This window comes from Grammomys surdaster, unplaced genomic scaffold (genome assembly GCF_004785775.1).
Source record: "Grammomys surdaster isolate TR1022 unplaced genomic scaffold, NIH_TR_1.0 126906, whole genome shotgun sequence".
In the NCBI taxonomy this organism is placed as follows: Eukaryota; Metazoa; Chordata; class Mammalia; order Rodentia; family Muridae; genus Grammomys; species Grammomys surdaster.
The window spans coordinates 197,727-211,503 of NW_021621692.1; the positions used below are offsets into that span (position 1 = coordinate 197,727).

Sequence of the window (13,777 nt, forward strand, 5' to 3'; positions counted from 1 at the left end):
TCCTCTCTGCAGGAGTGTTAAGTCTGAATCATCTCCCCATCCCTAACCTTGAACCTTTGATCCTCTTGCCTCCACTTCTTGGGTACTGGGGTTACAGACATGTGTTTTCATGCTAGTTCTAGGTATTGAACTCAGGACTTTATGAAGGCTAGGCAGGCACTCTACTCCCAACTTTCCCATTTCTCAGCTGAGGAAGTGTAGGCCTGGAGAAACTGCCTCGCCCCAGGTTATGTGAAAGCCTTTATCTCTAGAGGTTGCGACCGGCCTTTTGGTCTATGGGAGTTGCATAGATGCTGTGAATAGGATACGGACACTTCTGCAATGATATGCCTATTGCTAATTTGTTATTGTGATTTCATTTGTCATGTATGTTTTGGAGACAGGATAGTGATGTGATTTAAAGCCCAGATCAAGTCAGGGTTTAAATCAGGGTGCCTCTGTCACTCTAGTACTGGGGTTACAGGTGTGTGCCAGCACAGCTGGCAATCTGTGATATTTAAAGGATGTTTTCTCTCTTTCAGAAATTATAAAGAGCTCTGATGGGCTATTTGGGTGATACCCAGTGCAGTGAACTGCAGGTGAGTAGAGATGGCTTAGGAGAGTGTTACAAGGAGAAAAGGCTCAGCAGTGCCTGAAGAAGAGACTCAGGAGAGGCTCCCTTGTGTTAATTTTTAATATACAAAGTGATGAGTTTCATGGTGACATTTTTTTGTTGTTGTTGTTTTTGTTTTTCAAGACAGGGTTTCTCTGTGTAGCCCTGGCTGTCCTGGAACTCACTCTGTAGACCAGGCTGGCCTTGAACTTAGAAATCTGCCTGCCTCTGCCTCCCAAGTGCTGGGATTAAAGGCGTGCACCACCACCGCCCGGCTAGTATATATCTTAATCTCAGCAATCAGGAGAGTGAGACAGGAGAGTGAGAGTTCAAGGCTAGCTTCAACTGTATAGCAAGTTCTAGGCCATTGTAGGTTATATGAAACTGTATTTCAAAAAAACCCCAAGTCTGTATATCTATATCTCTCTGTATCACTGTTTTATTCCCTTTTTTCTTTTACAATGCTGGGAATTAATTACAAGCCTTGTGCATGCTTGTCAAGGGCTTTACTGTAGCTGTATCCCTAGCTCCTGTGTTCTCCAGGAGGTCACTAGCACTATGAATTTTGATTTTGGCTCTGGGATGCCCTTGGGCTGTGAGCACACAGGACTCATGCTGTCTCTGGGCTCTAAACTTACTTTGCATGTGTTTTCAACAGTATTCTTCTGTCAGGCACACACTTCTGTCAGGTATAAGCTTGAGGTTTTATCTTTTGTACTTTGTATAAATGAACATTCTTTACTTTTAGTTTTGTTTTAAGAGACTTTTCCAGTGAAGCCCAGGTTGCCTTAACATAGGCTTCTCCCCCTTGGCCTCTCCTGAGTAGTATTAGGATTACCAGGCGCTGCACACCTGGCTTTCTGTCTTGTTTAATGTCCTCAGGCTTCCTGGCTTTTGGTTCTCCGATGTTTTCTAATGGCTGTCTTCTACCTTCAGCAGTCCACTGCTGAGTCGGAGGAGTGTTCTTGTGACTTGTCATGAACACAGCATGTATACTTGTGAATTCACAGTAACATGTGGCATTAACACACCATTAACACACCTAGCCCACCACCGCCCGGCTAGGTGCATATGATTTAATCCTAGCACTCAGAGCCAGTGGCAGGTGAATCTCTGTGATTTGAGGCCTGCTTGGTTTACAAAGCGGCTGCCAGGTCAACACAGAGAAAACCTATCTCGAAAAACTAAAAAACAAAACAATTTAAGAAAAACAAAACCAGTGGTGGCACACGCCTTTAATCCCAGCACTTGGGAGGCAGAGGCAGGCGGATTTCTGAGTTCAAGGCCAGCCTGGTCTACAGAGTGAGTTCCAGGACAGCCAGGGCTACACAGAGAAACCCTGTCTCGAAAAACAAAACAAAAAAACCAAAAAAAAAAAAAAAAACAAAAAGAAAAAGAAAAACAAAAGAAAGAAAAAGTAAGATGAAGAAGGGCAAAGAGGGTCCTGTCTGTAACCTCGGGACTTGGTAAGACTAGAGAGTTACTAGCTGAAGCCTCTTGAACAGTGTATGGAATCTCAAGCTATTCTGAGATGCTGTTTCACAATCTAATAAAAAGCTAGCACTAGAAAGGCTGAGGCAGGAGGATTGACCCCGTTTCAAAAACAGGAAAAATGGAAAACTGAGATGGAGGTAACCATGGTCATCTGGAAGGAGTGCACACAGCTCTGGGTGAGCACATAGCAGAGGGCTGCTCGGCTCTTGTTTCAGGCCCTTGTTTCCTGAGTTATTGGAGCCTTTTTTTTTCTTTTACGTTGTGTGTGTGTTTGTGTGTGTGTGTGTGTTTGTGTGTGTGTGTGTGTGTGTGACAGATCCTCTTCAGCTGGAGTTACAGGTCCTTGTCAGCTACCTGATATTGGTACTGGGAATAGAACTCTGGTCCTCTGCAAGAGCAGAGCATGTTTTGAACTTCTAAGTCTTCTTTCTAGCCCCTGGAATTTTCTTAGTGTTGAAATTGTTCAGTATTTGGGTTTACTACCCATAAATAGTTGTTTTTCTTTTTGACATTCCATTTTGAAATGTTTCTACTTTAAATTATGATATATAATAATTTGATGCTTTACAAACTCCAAGAGCTCATTGACCTTTGCTGTTGTGTTTGCCTGTTTGAGTCATCTTTGTCCTTTTCTGGTGCATTGTTACACAATCAGAATTTGATGTGGCTTTGCATGGAAAGGTAAGTGTAACTAGCTCGTCGATGACTGTTAGAAGGATAGCCAGGCTGAGCTCAGTGAAAAAGCTTGTGATGAGGATACAGTCTGAGTGTGTGAGAGGAATTGGGGGTTGTGGTCGAAGGGGACAGTCGGTGATTCCAAGATTCACCTTAGCAGGCGAGCACTTACTGGACACATGTAAGCTTCTCAGCTATCCTGGGGCATGCACCGTGTGTGTGTGTGTGTGTGTGTGTGTGTGTGTGTGTGTGTGTGTGTGGTGTGAAGCAGGACGGCTTGCTCTTGATCAGTTAGGGCTTCTGATGCCCCTTGTGGCTGAGGAGAGCACTGAAGTAGGACATCCCTAACTCATCCTTGGGATGCCTGCTGGAAGGAACTAGCCGGCTTTTTAAGAGTATATGGGTATCAAGAACAGACGAGAATGAGGTGGGGATTCCTTCGTGGTGCCCCTATGAAGAGCTTGGGGATTCGGTGCAGCTTTCTTGAGATATCGGGAACATTCCAGCCTGAAGGGGTGGTATGTAAATCATATGCAGATGAAGAGCAACAGAAAGAAGAGGGTATGGAAGGAAGCCTGGGGTAGGGTGGCAATGAGATGACTTGGGATGCATATCCTAATCACTTTTGTCCTGTATCCTGGGATAGTAACAGAGCTAAGTGGAAATTGGAAGGGAGGAAGGAGGGCGTCAGAGACTAGTTGGATTCATCGCAGTTAAAGGAGGGCTCTGAGGGCTTGGATTAAGTCGGTGGTTTTGGAAAGTGGTGGTGGATGTAAGAAGTAATTTGGAGACTGGTGGGGGAGCGGTGCTGACTGTTAGGTGGGGGAGGGAAGGTGGTACAGTGGGTCCTGTGTTTTAAATCAGTTGACACTGCGGTTATGATTGGGAGCCTGAAGAAGTAGACATGAGCTGGGTTCCATGGAGCCTCGCCCTAAAAATGCAGACGGTCCTCAATCCAGTGTCGGGGCCTGGAGAGCTGGTAGTGACACCGTGTGGAGATGATGATGGGTTTTTAATCTAGACAATCTTATTATACAAAGCTGTGGATGTAGAAATGTGGGGAGAGGGATGCATGAGTGCCTGGCTCTTCCAATCTAGCAGTTTTTCCTTCCCTGTCACCTACAGTAAGCCACGCTCTGGGAGTGATTCCACGACCTCAGACTTTGTGTTTGGTTTGGCTTCTAGAAGACTGTTACATACATACGTACATACATATATATGTGTCTGAGTGTATACTTGTATATCTGTGCATCATGTGTGTGCCTGGTGCTCACCGAGGTCAGAAGAGGGCATCAGATCCCCTGGAATGGTTTTGAGCCACCATGAGGTGCTAGGGACTGAACCCAGGTCTTCTGCAAGTTCTCTTAGCCTCTGAGCCGTTACTGCAGCCCGGGTCTTAGACATAGTAAGGGAAAGTGAGGAAGAACCGAGGAGTGGCAGGACTACCCTGGGTGAAGGGAAGGCGATGCTGCTGCAGAATTTCTAGTTGCTTCAGCTTTGTGTCTTGGGCTAAGTCTCCTGAGACACTAAGCCCTTTTATTTTCTGCCACAATAAAACTTGTTCCTTGTTGAAAATTATAAAGGCTAGATGAATTGAGAGAAACTACAAAGGTACCACCCCGAGCTTCCCATTTTTACTTTCAATAAAGATGTGGAGTAATTTCAGACTTAGAGAGGAGGTGCAGATGTAGAACACAGTTCTCATGTAAGCACGGCCCTCCGCCTCCCCCTCCACTGTGAGCATTTCCAATTTCCATGGCACCTTTGTCAGACCCAAGGAACATCATTGCTGTGATTCAGCAGCTGTACTGTCCCTCCTTCCCTCCCTCCTCCTCCTTCTTCTTCTTCTTCTTCTTCTTCTTCTTCTTCTTCTTCTTCTTCTTCTTCTTCTTCTCCCTCTCTCTCTCTCTCTCTCTCTCTCTCTCTCTCTCTCTCTCTCTCTTACAGGGTCTTTTCATGTATCCCTGGCTGACCTGGAATTTGCTGCATAAACTAGGCTGGCTCAAAATTCACAGAGCCTCTCATGTGCTGGCATTAAAGGTGTGCACCACCACGTCCAGCCCCATGCATTCTTTCTTTTTAATTAAAGGTTTATTTATTTTATTTTGTGTGACTGGGTGTTTGCCTGCATGGATGTCTGTATACCATGTATGTGTAGTGTTCCTGGAAGCCAGAAGGGGGCATTGGCTCCCTTAGAAATGGAGTTAACTGCCAGTTGTGCGCCACCATGTGGGTGCTGAGAATAGAACCTGGGTCCTCTGGGAGAGCACCTCTCGCTCTTAACCACTGAGCCATCACTCCCGCCTCCAATACACTGTTCTTGTTTGTTTGTGAGGTGGAGTCTCACTATGCCACTGTGGCTGGCCTGGAATTCTGTGTACACCAGGCTGGCCTGCAACTCAGAGATCTGCCTGCCTCTGCCTCCTGGGTGCTGGGATTAATGTGCACTCCACAATGCCTGCTAGCATTCTTGTTTTAATGAGGTAGTTGGCTCTTTTATTTTGATTTATTCTTTTAGAAGCTCAGCTACTTTGAACTAATTCTATTCCATATGATATGGATAATTTGAAAGGAAAAATACAAAGGAAGCAGTTTTATAACAGTAAAATGCAGAAATACTAGATAGTGATATAGAAAGGGGTTTAGTGAGAAATCCTGAGTTGGCCTCGAACCCGTGATGTCATGCCATGTTCTCCTCAGCAATTGTCTGCTGGTGTGGACCACCATAGCCAACCAGAAAAGTTTGTCTTACAATAAGAACGCTGTGGGTAGGATAGCGGTGTTGCCAGAGGCCTGTATTTGGGGTCTGTGTGTGTGGTGTTTAGAGCTTTAAGGTTGTGGCCAGATTGTGAGTGTGCCAGGTTCTGAGAAATGAGCTTGGGCATTACTTGGTGGACATCATCTTGGAATTATGTGTGTGTCCCCCCGCCCCCCTGGTGGGGGGTAATGCTCTTAGCTTTTTCTCCCAGAGGAATCATGACAGTTGTACCATGTAGTGAGTTCCAGGCCAGGCTAGCCCAGTGCATTGTGTCTTTGGCAGGCCTCATGCTTTCTGCTGTGTCTGCCAGGCCCTGCCACTCAACAGGCAGGGAAGGTGAGAGGTCATGTGGGTCAGTCTGGATTTCTTCCTGTGGTCATAGCACACTGATTTTGTAGTATGTCTTATTTTAGGGTAATACTGGAAATACCACAGGCAAAATAGAGGCACATGGCTAGCTTAAAAAGCGTGGATTTCCAATTTTTCCAGTAGTTCTTCTTTTTAAAATGTTCATATTCTTTGTTTTGTAAAGCTTAAACATATTTAATATGACCAAACCTATTAATTTTTTGTTTACTATGACTAGAGTCCAGTTATTAATAGGTTTTTTACATTTAGTGTGTGTGTGTGTGTGTGTGTGTGTGTGTGTGTATCTGGGTGAGTGTGCATGCCTGTATGCATGTATGTGGGCAGGTGCATTCCATGGCATCCACAGAGAGGTCAGAGGACAGCTTGGCAGGATTTAGTTTTCTCTTTCCACCTTGCGAGTCCCAGAGCTTGAACTCACGTCTTAGGTTTGACAGCAAGTACCTTTGTCTGTTGAGGCAGCCTTACCAGTCCTGCTTGAGAATGTGGTTGGTGGTCTTGAATTCTGCTCTGTAGCTGAGAGTGTGTCTGAATTTCTCATCTTCCTGCATCCACCTCCTGAGTGCTGGGATTACAGGTGTGTGTCATCTTGCCCAGTTTTATATGATGTTGGAAATGAGACCCATGCTAGGCAGGCCACTGAGCTACATCCCTTAGCTCCAAGAACCTTGTAGATAACTTTGTCTTTTAAGTTCTTCTATGACTTTATTGCTTATGTATATATAAGATGTATAATCCAGAAGGAGGATATCTCAGGGGTTCTGATCAAGAAACAGTTATGGGTCTGGGGATACAGCTCAGCAATAGAGTGCTTTTCTAGTGTACATGTGGCCCTGGGTTCAACCTCCAGTCCTGACATGACACCCCTGTCACCTCCCACGATGAAAAAAGAATCAGTGAAGGCTGTTAGTAATTTCAGTGAGAGAAGAGAGGAAATTGAATATAGCTATTAGTCTTCTAAACCTTTACAAATGTTTATGGGTCCTTTAAGTTAATTGTGAAGTAGGCAGTTTTGTGTTGATAGAGAGAAAGAGAAGACAGATGTGGAAATTGTCCTGACTTTCGAGTGATGACATTTTGGTTATTACTGTTGCCCCCTGGAGTTTGATCACAGTTCCTGTTTGTTCTTTAAATCCTAGAGGTTTTGAGATGAAAGAGCACTGTGGCTACACTGGCAAGAGAAGTTAGTGCAAGGAATGCAACCGGTTGGTTTGTATGTGTGTGTATGTGTGTATGTATAGTTTGTGCACACGTGTGAAGGTGGAGGCTGGTGTTGGAGGTCCTCCTTAGTTGCTTTCTTCAGTTTTTTTTTTAATATTTATTGACTGGTTGATTGATTGATTGGAGACAGTCTCTCATGGGTTATAAATCTGGATGCTGGGAATGGAACTCGGTCGTCATTTTTGTGTTTCAGATACTTGACAGAATGAGCATTTGCCTTTGCCCCTCCTTTTGTGTTGTTTTTGGAGATGCTCCGGACTTGTGGCATTTTCCTGCTTCAGCCTCCTAAATGCTGGGATTAGAAATGTATGCTACTACACCTAGTAATGTTTTTGTTTTCAGATAACAATGGGCTGGGCATGGTGGGTGGCTTTAATAACACCAGGCAGGTCTTTCTGAGTTGGAGGCCAACCTGGTCAACAAAGCAGCGAGTTCTAAAGCTTCTCAAAGAAACAAGAGTAGATTTCATAACTTGATTTAAGGTGGTCTGTTTATTGTTGTGGTCAGAGGTGCTTGGTCCCAGTCAGTCTGCCTGCTGCACTCTGGTACACCATTGACTTTATTTTCTCCAGTGTTTGCTTTGGACCCAGACCAGCCATCCAGCTATGATGGCATTCTTCAAAAGCGTCCTGTGTTTTGTGCCAGATGACCTCCAGCAGTTGGCTTATTCGGAACTGCTCCTTCTGAGGCTGCACACTTGCTTCTCAATCTGAGGAGGAGGAGGAAGGGGACCACAAGCATTTTTATTAGTAACCCTCTTATTTTGTATCTTTTTTTTTTTTTTTTTGAGACAGAGTTTCTGTCTTTGGCTATCCTGGAACTAGCTCTGTAGACCAGGCTGGCCTTGAACCTGGTCCACCTGTCTCTTGCCTTTTAAGTGTTGGGACTAAAGGTGTGTGCCACCATGGCAGAAGAACTGATTTGTTTTGGGGAATAGTCTCATTAGTTTAATGCACATATGGTTTAGGCAGACCTCAGTCTACAGTCATTCTACAGTGCAGAGCCCCCCACCCCATGCCACCCTTGAGCATTGTGCTTCCCTGGCTTGTCACTGACCATTCAGTCTGTAAGCTTGAGGACTGCTCTTAATAGTAATACCCTTGTTTATGTGTTTATTTTGTGTGTCTCTCTGTGTGTCTGTCTATCTGTCTGACTGCCTGCATGCGGAGGTCAGAGGATAACTTTTGGGTGTGGGCTCTGGGAATCTAACAGATCTTCAGGGTTGATGGCAAGCACCTTTCCCACTGAGCCATTGGTTGTTAGAGGTTGTTCCTTTTCACTGCTGAGTAGTTCTCTACTGTGGGAGCACTACACTTCATTCGGTCACTCGCTGCTAAAGGATGCTTGAGTTTTAGTTTTAGCAATTCTGAATAGAGTGGCTGTAAACATTTATTTTATGTAAGTTTGGTTCTCATTGTCATGGAGTGAGTGGTTAGAACAAGAGGTGTTATTGAGACATGTATGTCAGTGTGTGAGTATGGGCGTGTCCATGTGTGGAGTCCAGAAGGTGACAGGTGCTGTCACTCTCTTCCTGTTCCTTTAGAGGCACAATCTTTTTCTTTCTTTTCTTTTTTTTTATACGTTCATTTTTTTCGTTAAGATTTATTTATTTATTTTTATGTATGTGAGTACTCTTTGGTTGTCTTCAGACACACAAGATGAGGGCATCAGATCTCACAACCACATGGTTGTGAGCCACCATGTGGTTGCTGGGAATTGAACTCAGGACCTCTGGAAGAACAGTCAGTGCTCTTAACCACTGAACCCCCTCCACAATCTGTTGGCAACTTGTGTTTTCCTGGCTATCCTGGAAATGAGCTGGCCCAGAGCCTTTCTTAGCTTTCTGTGGAGCTGAGGTTATAGGTGTGCGCCAGACCCCTTGATATGTACACACTAGTCCCAAAACTGGGGCTTTATAGAAGAGCAGCAAGCACTCATAATTGCCAAGCCATCTCTCTAGTCACAACCCTTTAAAGTCATCTCTTCCAGTGTGTGATATCTAACCCTGGCTTTAATTGACATTTCTGTGATGGCTAGTAATGTTGAGTATCTTCTTTTACTACTACTATTTTATTATTGTTAGTCTAATCTTTTTGAAGCGTTATCTCTCTGTTATCTCTTAGGAAGCCCTATCTCCTTCTGTTACCGATCAGGCTGGCCTTAGAACTGCAGAGGTCACCTGTCTCTGCCTCCTGAGTGCTGGGATTAAAGGCATGCGCCATCATGCCTGCTCTTCTTCTTATATTTTTTACTGTTTGTGTATGTATGTGCTCATATGTGGGCTTGTGCATATAAGTATGGAGTCTGTGGAGGCAGGGGCTGTGCCCGCACAACCACCTGTTTACTGAGATGAAATCATTTCTTTGTCAAGTAGGTGAAGTTGTCACATAGGATGAATGGCATTTTATTTTCTTTATCAATAGTACTAAGTTTATTTTATATTTTGGGTGTTGGTTTGAGACAGTCTCATTGTAGCTCTGGCTCTCCTTGAACTCATAGAAATCCATCTGTCTCTGCCTCCCAAGTGTAAGAAATCTGAATTTCTATTTTGTTTTGTAAACATTTTATTTTTTTATTTCATGTGCATTGGTGTTTTGCTTGCATGTATGTGAGAGCATCCAATTTTGGGATTACAGACAGTAATGAACTGCCATGTGGATGCTGGGAATTGAACCTGGGTCTTCAGAGAAATCATTCAACCCTCTTAACCACTGAGCTATCTCTCCACCACCCTAAATTTCTTTTTACAGATATATTTATTTTAGCATATGAGTGTGTTGCCAGCCTGTAGTAGAGTTATGGACAGTTATAAACTACCCTGTGGGCATTGATTGGGAAACTGAACCTGGGTGCTCTTAACCTCTGAACCAGTTCCAGCTGTAAAGTACTGTTAAGTGAGTTCCATTTTGCATAAGTGAAAATTTGCAAGTTTAGGGGAATTACCACTGCCAGTATCATTTTAAATGCTCCACAGAGTAACCCAAGGAGGGAAGTCTTGGAGGTCTTACTTACTATCCGTTTCCAGATGGTAAATTGAGAAACTCAGGATAAGTCAGTTGCTCCAGGCCACAGAGCTGGTGAGTGGCAAGCTGGTGAGCTTTCTTAGTCTGTGCTCTGCATCAGGACACTTTTACTTCCCAAGGACAGTACTAGTTTGTTTTTATTGCTACTTGTCTTTACAGTATTTGTGTATATATAGGCTGTGAGTTTTGTAGGATGATTTATGTTTTGGTACCTGGTTTGTGTCTTCTTTCCTGTGGTTTTAGAGGAGTTTATTCCAGGACTTTATTAATGGCAGGCAAACACTTGCCACTGGGTGTAACCCAGCCTTCTTGTTCCTCAAACTTTTGTTTTTAATACATGTGCAGACACATACACAGTTAAAAAATAAAATAAATCTTAGGGCTGGACAGATGGCTCTTGACTTGTAAGCCAGATTCTGTCTCAAAAACCCAAAAAATTGGGGCTGAGAGCTGGCTCAGTCATTAAGAGCTTTTGATGCTCTTCTGGAGGACTTGAGTTCAATCCCCAGAACCCACATTGGGCATCTCACTGCCTCTTGTAACTCCAGTCCCTGGGATCCCACACCTCTGGCCTCCAAGGATACCTGCCTCATGTGTACACATGATCCTTATATATACACACCATTAGAAATACAGTGTAAAAGTACTTTTTAGAGACACTGCCACTGTATGGGTCCCAGGGGTCTAATCAGTCTTGGCCTCAAGAACCTTTACCCATCGAACCGTCTTGATGGACCCTTTTAATTTTTAATTTTGGGACAGGGTCTTGCTAAATTGTCCAGGCTGCCCTTGAATTTGCTTCTTAGTCCAGGCAGGCTGTGAGTGTTGGATCTATTTTGCCTCAGTCTTCTAGATCTGCCATAGCTTCCCTTTCTGTTATCTGCCTGCTTATCTATCAGTTCCTGACTGAGGCTGATTTTGTTAATGCCTAGAGATGGTTTTCATTATTACAAGTTGGCAGACGTTCTGCTGTGTCTAGGACGTGGTGTCTTGGCTGGGGTGCTGTTCAGCAGACACAGGACAGTTCTCTGCAGCACAGAGGTATCTAGCTCCAAGCGTTTCTGGGGACATCTCTGGTGTGTGCCATGAATTAGTGATTGTTTTGTAATGCCATTCTTTTCTTATATTTTTAAAAAAGATTTAATAATTTTTATTCTTATAGGTGTTTTACTTGCATGTGTGTGTATCATATGTGTACAGTGTTCATGGAGATTCAGGAGAGCATTGGACCCCTGGGAACTAGAGCTACAAAGGGCTGTGAGCCACCATGTCAGTGCTGGGAACTGAATCTGGGTCCTTTGGGAGAGCAGCAAAGTGCTCTTAACTGCTGAGCTGTCACCCCAGCCCCTGTAATGCTGGTCTTAGGTGAGGTGGCAGAGTCACTGCAACAAACCAGTAATGAATAGTTTTTGATTTTTTTTTGATAATTGATTCTACCAAGTCAATACATGTTTATATTAGGGACATAAATTCAAACCAGAACTGAAATGTTTAAACTCTCTTACACTCAGCTGGGAATTATATAGCGTGCAGAGGGGAAGCTGAGGGAGTTTGAGAAGAGAATAGGAAAAGACTGAGGAGATGTCTGAATTATCTAGTGAGTTCATAACATAGTTTTTATTTTTTATGTTAAATGATTAATTTGTAAAAAAAAAAGAAAGAAAGAAAGAAAGAAAGAGAAAGAAAGAAAAAGGAAGAAAGAAAATCAAAACAAAAAAGCTGGTGACACCCGCATGCCTTTAGTCCTAGCACTTGAGAGGCAGGCAGCCTAGTCTAACAGAGTGAGTTCCTAGACAGGCAGGGATACACAGGGAAGTTTTGTCTTGAAAAAACAAAAACCCCCAAAAGCTAAAAAGTATTAACACTCAACATGTTAAGTATAAACATTTTAAACCATATTTTGTTTTTAGTTAAAAATTCCAGTAGCTGGGAAAAAGCAGCTCGGTTGGTAAGGCCTGTCACACAGCTCTGAGGGTCTGAGCTCAGATGGTGGCATCCAAGGAAAAAGCCAGGCCTGGTAGTGTCTGATAGTGTAATCCAGTGTTGGGAAAGCAGAGAGGCAGATCCTCGGAGGTTTTAGCCAGCCAGCCTCACCAAATTGATAAACTCCAGATTCAGTAAGAGACCTTACCTTAAAAAAAAAAAAAAAAAAAAAAAAAAGGAGACTGGACGTAGTGAGGCATATCTTTGTATACAGGGCCTTATGGTGTAGCTTTGGCTGTCCTAGGCACTATCATAGATCAACCTGGCCTTGAACTCATAGATCCACTTCCTTTTGCCTCTTGGGTGCTGGAATTAAAGGCAGGTGGCACCAGGCTGGCTGTGGTGCATGCTTTTAGTCCCACTATTTTAGAGTGAGAGAGTAGGGGCTGGAGTGATGGAGGTAAGGCTGCTTTTCCAGAGGACTCTGGTTTGATCCCCAGTACCCACATAGGGGGTCAAAATTGTAACTCCAGTCCCAGGGGATCAGACACTCTCTTTTGGCCTCTGTGGACACCAAGTTTAGGGAAAACTCCCATAAGCATATGATGATGATGATGATGATGGTGATGATGATGATGATAGGCAGATGGATCTCTTAAACTCACAGAGGTAAGTTTAAGGCCAACTTGGTTTACATAGTAAGACACTGTCTCAAAAGAAGGTTGAGAGTAATTGAGGAAGATGCTTATGTTGACCTTTAGCCTTCATGTGCCTTTCTATACACACACCACACACTCTCCATATTGAGAAAGTTAGAGAATACGGTATTGCATCTCATATACTACTCCTATTTGCTAACTACTGACAAATACTGATGGTGTCCCTTTCGACTCCTCTTACCCTCTTCTTTCAGGGCTTCTGTGTCTTCTGCAGTATCAACAGTATCGGAAGCTGAAGGGCTGTGCTCATTTCTGATGCCTCTCATCCTGCACTGCAGTTTATGGCAGCAGAACAGCTTCTCAACCTTCTAATGCTGTGACCCTTTATAACAGTTTTTCATACTGTGGTGACCCCCATGAAATTATTTTTGTTGCTACTGCTTCTGGATCATAGTGTTAGTATCTGTGTCTCCTGATGGTCTTAGGCAATCCCTATGAAAGGGCCATTCAACCCCAAAGGGGCTTCGACCCACAGGTTGGAAAGCTGCTGCTGGAGGCTGAGACGGGGTGGGACAGAAGGACTCCATAAGGCCAGCGGGGAACATGGTCGGAGCAGAAGAAAGGCTAAGAGAACTGAGCAAGCGGAGCAGGCCTCAGCCTTGCTGAGGGCGGGGAGGAGGGTTGGCAGGAGCTGGCCTTGAAGCAGTACTGCGACTGCCACTTCTTACAGCCAGGTCGCCTGCCAGGCTTCTGTTTCCAGTGAAGGCATGGGGAGAAGCTGTCTATTTTAATTATTGCTACACCAGTGTGAGCACACGTCGCAGTGCACGTTTGTGTGGGGTCAGAACTCCTTCCACTGTGGGATACGTGGGTCAGACAAGCTGGTGGGCTCTTCCAGGAAGCACCTTTACTGAGCCATCTTGCTGGCCCTCTTATTGTCTCCTTCTTGAACCGTTTTATTGGGTTTTCTCTCTGATGGAGTGAACTAATGTGTATGGATTTAATAGAGTAGCTTACAGGATGTGGCCCAAGTAGTCCAACAGTGGCTATCTCCTCTGGAGAGGGG

The 13,777-nt window shown here is 44.2% G+C and overlaps 1 protein-coding gene across 1 annotated transcript in view; it reads left to right on the forward strand.

Annotated features, from left to right (window-relative positions):
- Helz (helicase with zinc finger) overlaps nt 1-13,777 on the forward strand; it is a 121,546-nt gene that overhangs the window by 7,266 nt on the left and 100,503 nt on the right. Inside the window, exon 2 of the mRNA XM_028761283.1 lies at nt 522-578. The gene's annotated coding sequence lies outside the window, so the exon portion shown is untranslated. The remainder of the gene's footprint in view (nt 1-521; nt 579-13,777) is intronic.